Here is a 15,000-nt window from a genome sequence, read left to right on the forward strand (position 1 = left end):
TCAAATGCAACCTCCCTTACCAGTTTTATGAAGCTATAGAAAAGAATTTCCCAAGAAATTCAAGATTCTATTCGATTATTAATTCACACCGAATCAGGATAGGCTTTTCTAATACAAAAGATCTTTCACAAATCATCTCTTCGCATGATAAGTTGTTAAATACAAATCCACTTAATGAAAATGCTAACATTGATTTTGTTAATACTAACCATTCTTTAAATAATAACAGCGGGGTCATTGTTTCTGAAGTTGACTCCAATCGCATTCGTTTTCTTAGCAGTAATTCAAAGACTAGAAAATCTATTTATCAATGTAAAATTACTTCCGGTTCTGACGTCTTTTTCTATATAGGTAGTTCTTCATCTCAGTTGTCCAAAAGAATATCTAATCATTACTCTACATTTAGACATATCAATAAACGTAACAATACTGGGATTAGTAAATTAATCTGGGATCTAAAGGATCATAATAAACAATTTGATTTGGAATGGAATATTCTCTCTGTATCTTTTCCATATGATAAAGGTAAATCTTTCTGTTCGCCTTGTATCAGTGAAATGTACTTTATCCTGTTCTCTGAGAATGCCCTTGTAAACACGTTTATAGAACGCGTTTATCGTTGCAAATATTGGCAGAAATATACCTTTAGTTCCTATAAGTGATTTCTACCATTCTATAAAATTCGACCTTTGACTGTCTTCTTACATTTCACTTCCACTAAGTATATCTACTTCTATGCCTTTAAGCTTTATTCTAATTCACCTATCGCTCTATATCTCTCCACTATTAGTTTTCTGCTAATTTCTTTCTCTTCCTCTTTCTATAAACTACCTTGACGTATCTACTAACAGTTTTTTAAAAAACTTGATAGCGTTCCCTTCGTCATATAGGAAGTCATCACAGTCTGTTAAAATGTCTTATTGATGTGTTTGGTTTCTTTCTTTTCTTGATGAAAAGATTGCATTGTTTTACACCATTTTGTTCCTTCTGGAATAATACCAATGTTTTTTTCGAAACATATGTCGGAAGTAAAAAGATTTGAATAACACCTGCGTTTAACTCCATTTATATATATATATATATATATATATATAGGCAATGTTAATTCTCTAAATGAAGTATTAACAGTAACTGCACGATAAAGTGTAGTATATTGCCACTTAAGTGTGGCTGACCCCTAGGGGTGGATGTTACTGTTGCTTTTAGCCCCAGGAGGACATCTCCTCCAGCTGGCTTATCGACACACGACTGTGTCCTGTTTGCCAAGGAAAGTTATCCCTCTCACCTCGATCTGCAGCACGAACGTATCCGGATTTCAGGGTTATTTCCCTTCGTCGGCGTCCGACAGCTGATGACCTTGGTGAGAGAGACAAAAACCTGGCAAACTTATATCTTCTTTTCCAGTGAAATTCTTCACTGATATTGAAAAGGTGAAAACAAGCAATGTTAATTCTCTAAATGAAGTATTAACAGTAACTGCACGATAAAGTGTAGTATATTGCCACTTAAGTGTGGCTGACCCCTAGGGGTGGATGTTACTGTTGCTTTTAGCCCCAGGAGGACATCTCCTCCAGCTGGCTTATCGACACACGACTGTGTCCTGTTTGCCAAGGGAAGTTATCCCTCTCACCTCGATCTGAAGCACGAACGTATCCGGATTTCAGGGTTATTTCCCTTCGTCGGCGTCCGACAGCTGATGACCTTGGTGAGAGAGACAAAAACCTGGCAAACTTATATCTTCTTTTCCAGTGAAATTCTTCACTGATATTGAAAAGGTGAAAACAAGCAATGTTAATTCTCTAAATGAAGTATTAACAGTAACTGCACGATAAAGTGTAGTATATTTAGAGAATTAACATTGCTTGTTTTCACCTTTTCAATATCAGTGAAGAATTTCACTGGAAAAGAAGATATAAGTTTGCCAGGTTTTTGTCTCTCTCACCAAGGTCATCAGCTGTCGGACGCCGACGAAGGGAAATAACCCTGAAATCCGGATACTTCGTGCTGCAGATCGAGGTGAGAGGGATAACTTCCCTTGGCAAACAGGACACAGTCGTGTGTCGATAAGCCAGCTGGAGGAGATGTCCTCCTGGGGCTAAAAGCAACAGTAGCATCCACCCCTAGGGGTCAGCCACACTTAAGTGGCAATATACTACACTGTATATATATATATATATATATATATATATATATATATATATATATATATATATATATATATATATATATATATATATATATATATATAATACATACATATATATATATATAATACACATGTATAATACATTTTATATATAACACACACACACACACACACACATATATATATTCAGATAAACACATACACATGCACACATATATTTACTTGGCAGCTCTCAAATCATCTACATTGTCAATTGTCTATCAATCTTCACTTTATTCATTCATAAATTTTCCTCTCCACATGATCTCTGTCTCCGTGTATGACATTCTCTCACACGCGCGTGTGTATCCATATTCTTTCCATGATACGTGAACTATCAACAAGTCCCAATCCTTTTTCTCTCCCAGGAAAAAATGTTCTTTCTTTCATTCCTTCTTTGTCGTCTTTCGTATCGAAGTTTAACTGTTCGGAGAATTGAACGTTACTCTCCATTTCTTCTTTACAGTAGAACACTAAAAATTGTGCATATATTGTGTACCTTTGTTATGGTTTTGCTTGTTTTTTGTTGTTTTGCTTTGCTTCGCTTTGGATCACGAACGTTGGCATTACATTTATCGTTTTTTTATGACATATAGCACTCATTTTTTTACAAAATAAAAGTTCAAAAAGTTTACCCTTGATTCTACTTACAAAGTTGGACTGATTTTTTCCCTAACGCTCACTACTGATTTTGTCTCTAACGCTCACTATTATAATTTTTGATCCAGACAGTCTCTTCAATCTAGTCTGACCCCATGATAATATTTTTACTTACACATTATTATTATGTACCACTAGATTGCTTTAAATATTGCTACATGCTTTAATGAACTAAAACATTTTTCTTTGTTCCTCAATATAAATTGCTGAAATTGGGGTGCGTCTACTATAACCGTACGTACGATATATATATCAGAGGTGAGACATATAAAGAGAGAGAGACATATACACACATATACATGTATACCGTCACGGTGGCTATCCGTTTTCCCCTTGCTGTAGATTTGTTATTGACTGAAAAGCGCAAATTCTGAGACGCAGAACTTTCCACACTGAATGCGTTGTTGTCTTTGGGAGTTTTGGGCGATATGGGTCAGCGGCACATTTTTCCTTTGCTATCTTTTTTTTTTCTACAAGTCGTTCTATGTTATCTTGTTGTTTTTTTTTCTCTGATCGACGACTCAACAAGTCTTTGAAGTATTCTGCAGTTCTTCTTTTGATCACTTCCTTTCTTCTTCTTCTTCTTCTTCTTCTTCTTAGGAGGAAGAGGAGGAAGAGGAGGAGGTGGAGGAGAAGAGGAAACTTGTTCTTTGAAGCTGGTTAGAAGTTATTTGGACGAAGTGACCTACCCATGTGAACTGATTTCTTTGATGGCATCATCAGCGCTGGTTGATTTTACTAAGGACACTGATGTTTGTCTGATAGTCCCACACCAGCAGTTTGCAAGAATGTTTCGAACGTAGTATTAATGAAAACTTTTCAAGCGTTTCAGAAGGCAGAAGGTGATAGTTTGTCCATCCTTTACATCAGCATATATATATATATATATATATATATATATATATATATATATATATATGAACACATTTATCGAGAGAGATTGAGAGAGAGAAAGAAAGAAAGAATTTGGGCAACTAGGGGGCATGAAATGAATAATTTTTATGTCGTTTCTGAGTTCTCGGTTCTTTATTACTCTTGTCTTTTCCGCAAGCGAACAAAGTTTACTCTAGCACATCAGATCTGAACTGGATCTCGTCATCAATATCAATGTTAGAAGGCAGTTTACAAAATGGCCGACACTTTTGACAGCCTCTCCCTTTTGATAGAAAATCTATCTTCATCAGATTGACATATTCAATCGAAGTCGTGTAGATGTAAGTTCGAACCCTTGGGAATTGGTTTGGGGGTTTTCTAACGAAAGGTTTGCGACAATAATAGTTGTTGCTTGCAAAGTTGTTTTCTTATTCTTGGATTTTGGTCTACGAACTTTGAAGAACTTTCTGTCTGTTCTACAGGCAATTTCAATGCTTGATGGAAACTTGTCCCTTGTGAGATGCGTCACCATGGCGATAAATTCATCGAACAGAGTAGGGCAATAATACGTCACTGTTTTACGCTCTAGTTGATTTGGAAAGGCTTGGATGGTTTACTAGTGACAAGCATCTTTGCAGGCAGGCGATTATGAAGTTACGAGATTTTGATAAATTTCTCTGGTCAACCAACCGATCAAAGAATGCTCTAAATATCATGATAGACTCTTGAATGCTTTTTTTTATTTGAAGGCTATATACAGCGGCTGATGTTGTTCCTTATGTTTCACTTACTGGTGATGACCCAAAAAGATCATAGCCGTCCCATGAAATTGGTCGTAATCCAGTTTACAACTACAGGTAGGATGGCCTCTGCGACTGGTCCAGTTAATATTTGGTAATCCAAATTAGGACCTTGCGTACGAAGATGATGTAATTGGTGTTGCTATAAGCACACGCGTATAATAATTAAAACTGTTCTTATTTCTATTTTAATGCAGTAATTTATAGAGCTTCGTAAGATTGTTTTATCATATGAAAAAGTTCACTCGATCGAGACGTCTAGCGGGGGAAGAGTCACATTAGTCGGGTAAGTCACTTGACCTGGACGGGTGATACACACACACACACACACACACACACACACACACACACACACACACACACACACACACACACACACACACACACACTCTCTCTCTCTGTTTCATATATTAAGATATATATATGTATGTATGCATATATGTATGTATATATGTGTATGTATGTATATGTATGTATTTATTATGTATGCATGTATTTATGTGTGTATGCAGGTATTGGATCATCCCATAAATAAAGCGGTTTTTTCAATTGCATAAACTAAAAGTCGGAGGAGGACAGGATAAACTACCTGCATCAACTTGCTATTAAAACAGATAGTAATTTTACCTTATCCTTATTCTTAGTGCAAGTTTTGAAGAGGGCGGTTCGATTTTAACAGTTATTTTTTCAAAGCTATAATGGAAGTGACAAAGGAGCATATTTGGCACATTTTGCTTTATGAGTTCCATAAAAGCAACAACATAACGGAAAGTGCGAGAAATATTAATGCAGTATATGGGGATCAGACAATAAGTGTAAGCCTGTGTCAACGGTGGTTCCAGAAACTCCGAGTCGGAAACTACAGCCTAAAAGACGAGCCTCATCCTAGAAGATCTGTAGAGCTCGACGAGGATGGCCTGCAAACCCTGGTTGAACAAAATCCAATCGTACTGTTGAAGAACTAGCAGAGAAGCTTGGATTTGATCATTCAACCATTCATCGATACTTGCGTGTCATCGAAAAAGTTGGCAAATTGGGTCAATGGGTTTCTCACAAACTTTCCGAGTCTAATCGCACGCAGAGAGTGAATGTGTGCTCTTCTTTGTTATCACGTCTCACAAATGAACCTTTTTTGGACCGAATAGTGACTGGTGACAAGAAAGGAGTTCTCTATAAAAATGTCAAGCGCCAAAGACAGTCGGTAGGGAAAGGAGAAACACCGGCACCCTAGGCTAAAGGTCTTCACCCACATAAGATATTGTTATTTGTGAGATATGAAAGGTGAGATATGAAAGGTTTAGTCCACTTTGAACTTTTAAACCCAAACCAATTGATAACAAAGGAAATCTACTGCGAGCAGCTTGAGCAGATGAGCTCCTGGATCCTCAGAACTTTCCAGTCCAGAGAGCAAGATGTCATCATTCTCCTCCATTGTGCAGTAACACCTAGAATAATACTGCCCCTGTGGTCTCCCCACATAAAACAAAACATTACGAGAATTGAGTCATCCCAGAGAGCAATCACTAAAATAAAAGACGCTCTCTCTCTCTCTCTCTCTCTCTATGTACACACACACACACACACACACACACACACACACACACATATATATATATATATATATATATATATATATATATTTATATCACATATTATATTTACAGATAAATTCCTCTATTTACATAATATCAAAGTCTCTTTCATTCTTTTGTTGTCTTACCATTTCTATCAATATATACATACATACATATATATATATATATGGGAGAATGTACGAAAAAACAACAGACGAGGACAGGTGGTGTAAACAACAAAAGGATGTATTAGTATTAGTATAGAGTCACACCTATATATATATATATATATATATATATATATATATATATATATATATATATTCATATCTATATATGAAACCATGCAGAAGGCTGTCAAATACATACATGTGCACATTATATGTGGGGAAGCATGATCTTCGGACTTTGAGCCTCACAGGGGCAATGACTGGTGACCGAGACCTTTTGCGATGTGCCGTGCTTGAAGAGACCCGCAAGCCAAGTGAACCCGTGCTGGTGACACACAAAGAACATCTTTTGAAAGTTGGTCTTTACGGAGGCAAAGTGACTGAGTTCCTTTCGAGTGTTAGGCCTCACGGATGCAATGACCAAGGCCTTTGGCATTATGTCGTGCTTGAGAAGACCCATGAAGCTGAGAAAAATCGCAGTCGTGGTAGATACTGGTGTCACGCAAATTGGCACCTGTGCTAGTGGCACGTAAACGCACCCAAGTGTCACGCAAATGGCACCCGCGCTGGTGGCACGCAAAAACACCCGTTACACTCTCAGACTGGTTGGCGTTAGGAAGGGCATCCAATCGTATAAAACCATGCCAAATCAGACTGGAATCTGGTGCAGCCTTCCAGTGTGCCAGCTCAGTTAAACCGTCCAACCCATGCCAGCATGGACAACAGGCATTAAATGAAGATGATGATGATGATGATGATATGTATATGATGATGATGATATGTTAATATTTAGCAGATTTAACAGAGTGACTCAAGGTCACTCAAAGTTTCGTGTGTTAGCACTTGTTTAATTCATATGAATATATTAAACCACGCAGAAACCTGTCAAGTATACACACATGCACATTTTACACACACACACACACACACACACACACACACACACACACACACACACACACACACACACACAAAAACACACACACTTCTGCACAGTTTTCATCCACTAAATTCTACTCACAAGTATTGGTCAACCTAAGGCTATAAGAGCCAAACAATGTACTAACCAGTAAGATTGAACCTGAAACCATGTGACTACAGCAAACTTCTTAACCATAGAATCACACCTATACATGTGTTTGTGTATGCATGCAAAGAGAAAGAAATGTATATGTCTGTGTGTCTGTCTACAGTCAGCTAGATTATTTATGACCAAGCCCATATGATTTAGTATCATGTTGAGGTATTCATCTTATGTGAATTCATTTTCTGAACATTCATTTAGTGTAATTAATTAATCAATTAATTTATTTATTTATCTGTTTTAAAACTTTTAATATTTTTTTGTAATAGACTTCATAAGTTTCCTCTCATTAATTAACAGATTAAAATTTTTTATCACCAATAATCAGTTTTACATAATCAGGTTTGACTTTAGTTATAAATAACAAGATATCTGTCTGTCTGTCTAATTATTTGTATGAGAGTCTGTGTGTATCTATGTATGTGTGTGTGCGTGCATGTCTTTCTCCACACACACATATATATTCACACACAAACGTGTGAATGAAGTGTGTGTGTGTGCATGTGTATTCTCAGTTTACAGTTGATCATCTTACAGTCAAGTATTTTGTACATTTGAACAAACACACATATGCACACCCATGTACAGATTCAATCACGCATGCACACACACACACACACACACACAAAGCAAGGCTGAAAAGTTCCTGGCTTTGGGTAAAAGAAAATACAAGAGGATCACTTAATTATGGGTTTATTCAACATATTCCCTTCTTCACTTCAGACACTTATTGCAGTGGTCCTTCAGTTTTTCTAAGTCCTGTAAAAGAACTCGGAAAATTGGACCTCAGCCAGGCCTTTCATGATATCCTCAAAGCCAGGAACTTTTCAGCACCCTCTCATATAGGTAAAACCATATAACCAGTGTATAACTGTATATTTATATATTTCTTACTTGAACTATTTATGCGTATAATCTTGTAAATGAGTTAAATCTTAATTTAAATACATTTAAATAGATGAAATCTTAGAATTACCAAAACTAAAAGTTGTGCCCTTTATTTTCAAATTGCTGAACCAACATGATATTATTTTGATTAACATGGGAGCTTTTTATTACTGTTGTTTAACTTCCTAGAAATAACAGTCAAAATTCCTCCAATTCTTACCTAAATGTCTTAAGACAGAAAAGACACATTTGATAATGTTGTCTTACATTTATCACTTTTGAAGAGTAATGGTAATAATAATAATAATAATGATAATAATAGTTTCAAATTTTGGCACAAGGCCAGCAATTTTGGGGTAAGGATTAAGTCGAATGTATTGATCTCCAGTGCTCAAATGGTATTTATTTTATCTAACCCAAAAGGATAAAAGGCAAAGATGACTTCGGTGGAATTTAAATTAAGAACGTTAGGACAGATGAAATGCCACTAAGTATTTTGTCCTGCATGCTAACAGTTCTTCTAGTTCAATAATAATAATAATAATAATAATAATAATAATAATAATAATAATAATAATCCTTTCTACTAAAGACTCAAAGCCTGAAATTTGGTGGGGGTGGGGACAAGTCAATTATTTGACCCCAGTGTTCAACTGGTACTTATTTTATTGACCCTGAAAAGATGAAGGGCAAAATTGACCTTGGCAGAATTTGAACTGAGAATCTAGCAATAGGTGAAATACCACTAAGCATTTCGTCCAGCACGCTACCGATTCTGCCAGCTTGCCACAATAATAATAATAATAATAATAATAATAATAATAATAATAATAATAATAATAATAATAATAATAATAATAATAATAATAATAATAATAATAATAATAATGATCCTTTCTACTATAGGAACAAGGCCTCAAATTTTGGAGGAAGGGACTAATCGATTACATCGACGCCAGTGTTTCACTGGTACTTACTTAATTTATTGACCCTGAAAGGATGAAAGGCAAAGTTGACTTCAGCGGAATTTGAACTCAGAACATAAAGACAGATGAAATTCTACTAAGCATTTTGCCTGGCGGCATATAATAATAATAATAATAATAATAATAATGATAAAGCACAGAATAGTTACTGTTGAAATGCTAGTAATGATGGGTATGTTTAGTTAGGGCTCACCTGGGGTTCAACAACAACAACAACAACAACAACAGTAGCATGATGCTGTTCTTCTCTGTACAACTTTATAATAATACTTTCTATTATCATTAGTTGTGGTTGTTATTTAACTCTAGGTCATCCTTGATCAAGCTGACCTACAATCAAAGGCATTCCAACTTTGACCATCCTGTTCTTTTCTTGTGAGGAGGGAGCCCAAGACAACATTATCCAAAATTTTCACTTATTTTTGAAGACCACAGTGTGTGATATGAGAGGTTGAATGATCATGTTGAAGGCCCCCTCATTGGCTTGTGTACTTTCATTACTGTTTATGCTGTATGAGTCTGTAATTTGATTTGTTACTGCAGTAAAGTATATTGCTGATGTAGTAATTAGTGTTGTTGTTGTTGTTGTTGTTATTTCAACCACAAAATCACAAACAACAACACTGATTATTTACAAAACCACATGCTGTGCCTTGACAAATCATAACAAAACAGGGAAGGAAGGGCTTCACATGGTTGTTCAGTCTTCTAGAAATAGCAACTAAATGTCTCTTAAATAGCATTACATTACCTTAAATATAGAAAGAGTATGTTAGATGATATAATCCTATATATATATATATATATATATATATATATACTTTATTTAAAAGCAGCAGAAATATAACAAAAGACTGTTACTCTGAGTTTCACGTTCCCGTTCATCGGACAGTTTTGTTATTTTATTTTATTTTTTTTTCATTTCTAACAAAACTGTCTGATGAACGGGAACGTGAAACTCAGAGTAACAGTCTTTTGTTATATTTCTGCTGCTTTTAAATAAAGCATATTACTCTACCTCTGGTATTTGAGTACTCTTTTTTTCCACCTTGTTGCACATTTCATGTGCTTACTCCAGTATATATATATATATATATATATATATATATATATACATCTCTCATTACACACACAAACATACCTACATCTGTATAAACACAACTCTATACGGGCACGTGTACATGCACACAAACACAGACACACATAAATACATATATATATATATATATATATATATATATATATATATATAAGTAGAGAGGGGGAGAGAGAGTGATATATATATATATGGGAAAATAATGGGAAAATGAATATGAGATGACCATGATAGGAATGTTTTTGACTATATATCTGCTTGAGCAGGGTTGTCTTGAAGTTAAGCAACCACAACAATATCAAAAATTAAAATATTTTGCATTGTCATAATTTAACCATTTCAATAAGAACTCCATCCAACACATTGTAGTAGCATCACACTAACAAAACAAAAACAAAAAAAACAACCATCACAACAATGTGCATTGTTGTAATGCACATTAACAAAAAATAAATATCAGCAACTTCGACACTAGGGTTTGTTATTTCAGCTGTCAGTGATGTTATAATGAACTATAATTTTGTTGTAATTGGTGTTAAGGTAATGATATTGTGAAGGCCAGTGTTGTGGTATGAGGTCCTATTGTGATAATGGTCAGTGTTATGATAATCCTTATTGTGATAACGCTATATTAGAATATGTCAATCTATGTTATTTCTTCCTAAAGCAGCAAGTTGGTAGAGTCATTAACACATCAGACAAGATGTTTAGCAGTATTTCATCCGTCTTGAGTTCAAATACCACTGAGGTCAACTTTGCCTTTCATCCTTTCGGGGGTCAATAAAATAAGTACCAGTTGAGTACTGGGGTCGATGTGATTGACTTAGCCCCTCCCCCAAAATTGCAAGCCTTATGCCAAAATTTGAAACCAATCTATGTTATTTCATCCTGCTGTTTATGTCCTGAGTTCAAATCTCACCAATGTTTACTTTGCCTATCATCCTTCTAGACCAGGGGTTTCCAAACTTTTTGACTTGCGGACCTCTTTATATCTCAGGCTTTACCCTTATAAACGCTTATGAAATTTATACATAAATATTTGCTTAAAATAGCATATATTTTTACATTTATTTATTTAACAGTATTTAACAAATAGGTTTATTGTCAATTAAAAGATTTCGATTAAAAAACATATATAAAATCAAATTGCCCATAAAAAGTATTTGGTGTCCACGGACCCCCTGTCTTGTCCTTGCGGACCCCCTGTGGTCCGCGGACCACAGTTTGAAAACCCCTGTTCTAGACTCAATAAAATTTAGTACCAGTCAAGTAGTAAAATACTGGAGTTGATGGTATTGACTAACCCACTCTATTCCAATATCAGGCCTTGCACTTATATTAAAAATCAAGGTATTGCTTATGATCTGAAGATCACAGTTGTTTTTGTTACTGTTGTGGCTATATTGACAAGTTTGAGTCCAGTAGTGTTATAGCAATGATGTAAATCAAGTATGGGCCACATGAGTCATAGTTCATCATCAGGTGAGCCACAATACTAAAAGAATTGAAGGTAATTTTCCATTTGGCATGCAATTCAGAAAGTCCAGTGGGCTTCAGGTTGCCCATACCTGATGCAAACTGATGGTTCTCAAACAGACTAATACCAGCACCAACCCTAGCCACAAATATAAGAGAAATATTTTGCTGCCACCCATTTCCCTTTACTAATGAAAAGACAAACTAGAGTCTGTTTCCATATACTTCTTTTTTCTTCAACAGGACATTGATTGTAAAAACATCCTGATTGTAAAAATTTAAAAGATTAATTTTATTCAAAATGGCATCTCCTTTTTTCAATCCTCATCCCAGCCTTTCAGAAATACTGATTGAATAGTTACATAAATGTCTATAGAGAATCTACACCCGCTGTACACTTGTTATTGACTTTGTACACATTGGGGCAGGGTCATGTATTCTATAGTATGATAACCCATTGTCAAAAATATATCAGAGAAACCAAGAGATAGAGCTAGTTGAAGATTAATTTGGTATCCAACTGTTCTTGACTATTCAAAGGTTGAGTGCATAAGACAGTCTTGGTGGAAAGAAGGAGTATACAACGTTATCATAAGTGCAGTCCATCGTATATGAGATTATCAGGGAGTCTATGCATGTTTAATCATTATATATGTACATGTTTATCAAAGAAGCCTTTTTTATGCAGGTGACAAACGGCAGACTATGATACAACCAATATTGTTGTTGGAACTTATGTGATACACCATGTGTTTAAGTTAATAATAGACCAAGTTATAGACAAACTACTAGATTGACTAAATTTATTATATCACTGTAGAACAGTGGTTCTCAACTGGGGTCCATATAAGATTTTGCTGTAAAAATTTATGCACAATAAATTGCTTTATACTTCTACAATTGTTGTTGGCACTCCGTCGCTTACGACGTCAAGGGTTCCAGTTGATCCAATCAACGGAACAGCCTGCTCCTGAAATTAACGTGCAAGTGGCTGAGCACTCCACAGACACATGTACCCTTAACGTAGTTCTCGGGGATATTGAGCATGACACAGTGTGACAAGGCTGACCCTTTGAATTACAGGCACAACAGAAACAGGAAGTAAGAGTGAGAGAAAGTTGTGGTAGAAGAGTACAGCAGGGTTCACCACCATCTCTTGTCGGAGCCTCGTGGAGCTTTAGGTGTTTTCGCTCAATAAACATTCACAACGCCTGGTCTGGGAATCGAAACCACGATCCTATGACCACAAGTCCGCTGCCCTAACCACTGGGCCATTGCGCCTCCACACTTCTACAATACACAAGATATAAATTTTTTTTCTATACAGTTTCTCATGATATTTAATTATAGAAATACATAGGATTGTTTTTAAATAGATTGAATGTCTATGAGGATCCAGGAGAGTAAAATAGGGATCAAAGCGGTTCATAGGCAAAAGGGGGTTGAGAACTACAGCTACAGACCATGTGATAGTCTAACTACATGGCTCTCAAAATCTATTGTATAATTGTTGACCATTCATGATATACTACATGTTGGAATGTAATCTGTGCTGAGAGAACATGTGGCTTTATTAGTTAAATAAATCTTAGACAGACACATGGTTGGATGGGTAATATAGTGTAGGTTGTGTTTGCTTTTTATACCCTATAAAGTTAAGTTTGTGATAGAGTATGAGGTTATCTTAATAAGGTTCAGTTAAAGTACCTCTTCACACAAACGTACCAGCAACAGTCAAAAACAAGTAAAAAAATATACTATATCATGAGGGTGCTCCAGCATGACCGCAGCCACTTGGCTGAAACGCATAAATAAATATTAAAAAATTCAAACAACTGAACCTGTGGAAACATCTATTAGTTTTAGTGTCTGTGCATAACAGGAATGACAGAATATTGACATAAAGATCCTGATAAATAAATAATAAATAAATAAATAATAATAATAATTTCAAAATTTGGTTCATTGATCCCCCCAGTACTTAACTGGTACTTACTTATTTTATTGACTCCCTGAAAGAATGAAAGCAAAGTCAACTTTGATGGAATTTGAACTTAGAACACAAAGATGGACAAACTGCCACTAAGCATTTTATCCAGCTTGCTAACCATTCTGCCAGCTCACTGGCATAACGATGATGATGATGATGAAGAAGAAGAAGAAGCTAAAAGTGTACTTTAGTGGGAAATAAATCAACTCACCTGTATTGGTCAGCTAGGTAAGAAATCCAAAGTGAAAATGTTTGAGTTTATAGATCAAATCAGATTTAAAATCTCACGTCCTTGACTGAAAATTATCAGTGTAGCAATACATCATTTATCATCACTATATACCCTGCTGTTTGTACATACAGATATACAACAGCAGTCTTTATGTATGTATGTGTGAGTGTATATATATATATATGCACACAGATTGTAAACAAGCACTTGTAGTATCCTCCAGATATTACTTCAACATTAAGTGGCCTTTTTTTTTGTTTTTTCTTCTTCTTATTGTTGTTGTTGAAGGTGATATGGTTGATGTTGCTATAAGCACACAGCTGTAATAATCACCATGCTAAATTTTTTATCTTTATGAATCTATTATTTAGTTATATGTGTGTGTATATAAATGTATATATGTATGTGTGTGTGTGTGTGTGTGTGTGTGTGCAATTTAAGTGCTATTAATTAATAAACAGAACTAGAGAAGACCAAAGAAGTATGCAAGCAGTTAAATGCTAAAGGTAAATTGGAAGTTGTGTTTATAAACAATTAATTAAATGTGTATATTAATGAATAAATATTTGAAAATTTGATTGGAAAGGTTTAATTGACTAATTATGAATGAAATATATATATTTATATATATGGAGAGAAGAGAGAAAGTTGCATAAATAATATTGTTTTAAGTAAGTCACTACACGTATATATATATATATATATATATATATATATATATATATATATATATATATATATATATATATCACAAATGTATGTATATATTTATATTTTTGGCCATTTAAAGAATTATGATTTGTTGTTCAAATTGATAAATATTCCAACTTCTTCGAAGTTATTAATTTACTCAGAACTTTTCATGTTACACAGAGACAAAAAAATTTCTTTAGTTACACAGTAACATGCAGGCATATATTTATGCATTCAACATAGACAGATAGATAGATAGATAGATAGATAGATAGATAGATAGATAGATAGAT

At 34.9% G+C, this 15,000-nt stretch overlaps 1 protein-coding gene across 1 annotated transcript in view; it reads right to left on the bottom strand.

Moving 5' to 3' along the window:
- LOC106875979 (uncharacterized) overlaps nt 1–14,724 on the bottom strand; it is a 170,174-nt gene extending 155,450 nt beyond the window's left edge. Inside the window, exon 1 of the mRNA XM_014924322.3 lies at nt 13,994–14,724. The gene's annotated coding sequence lies outside the window, so the exon portion shown is untranslated. The remainder of the gene's footprint in view (nt 1–13,993) is intronic.
- Between the last annotated feature and the right edge of the window lie 276 nt (nt 14,725–15,000).

This window comes from Octopus bimaculoides, chromosome 2, assembly GCF_046866305.1.
Source record: "Octopus bimaculoides isolate indiv1 chromosome 2, ASM4686630v1, whole genome shotgun sequence".
Taxonomy (NCBI): domain Eukaryota; kingdom Metazoa; phylum Mollusca; class Cephalopoda; order Octopoda; family Octopodidae; genus Octopus; species Octopus bimaculoides.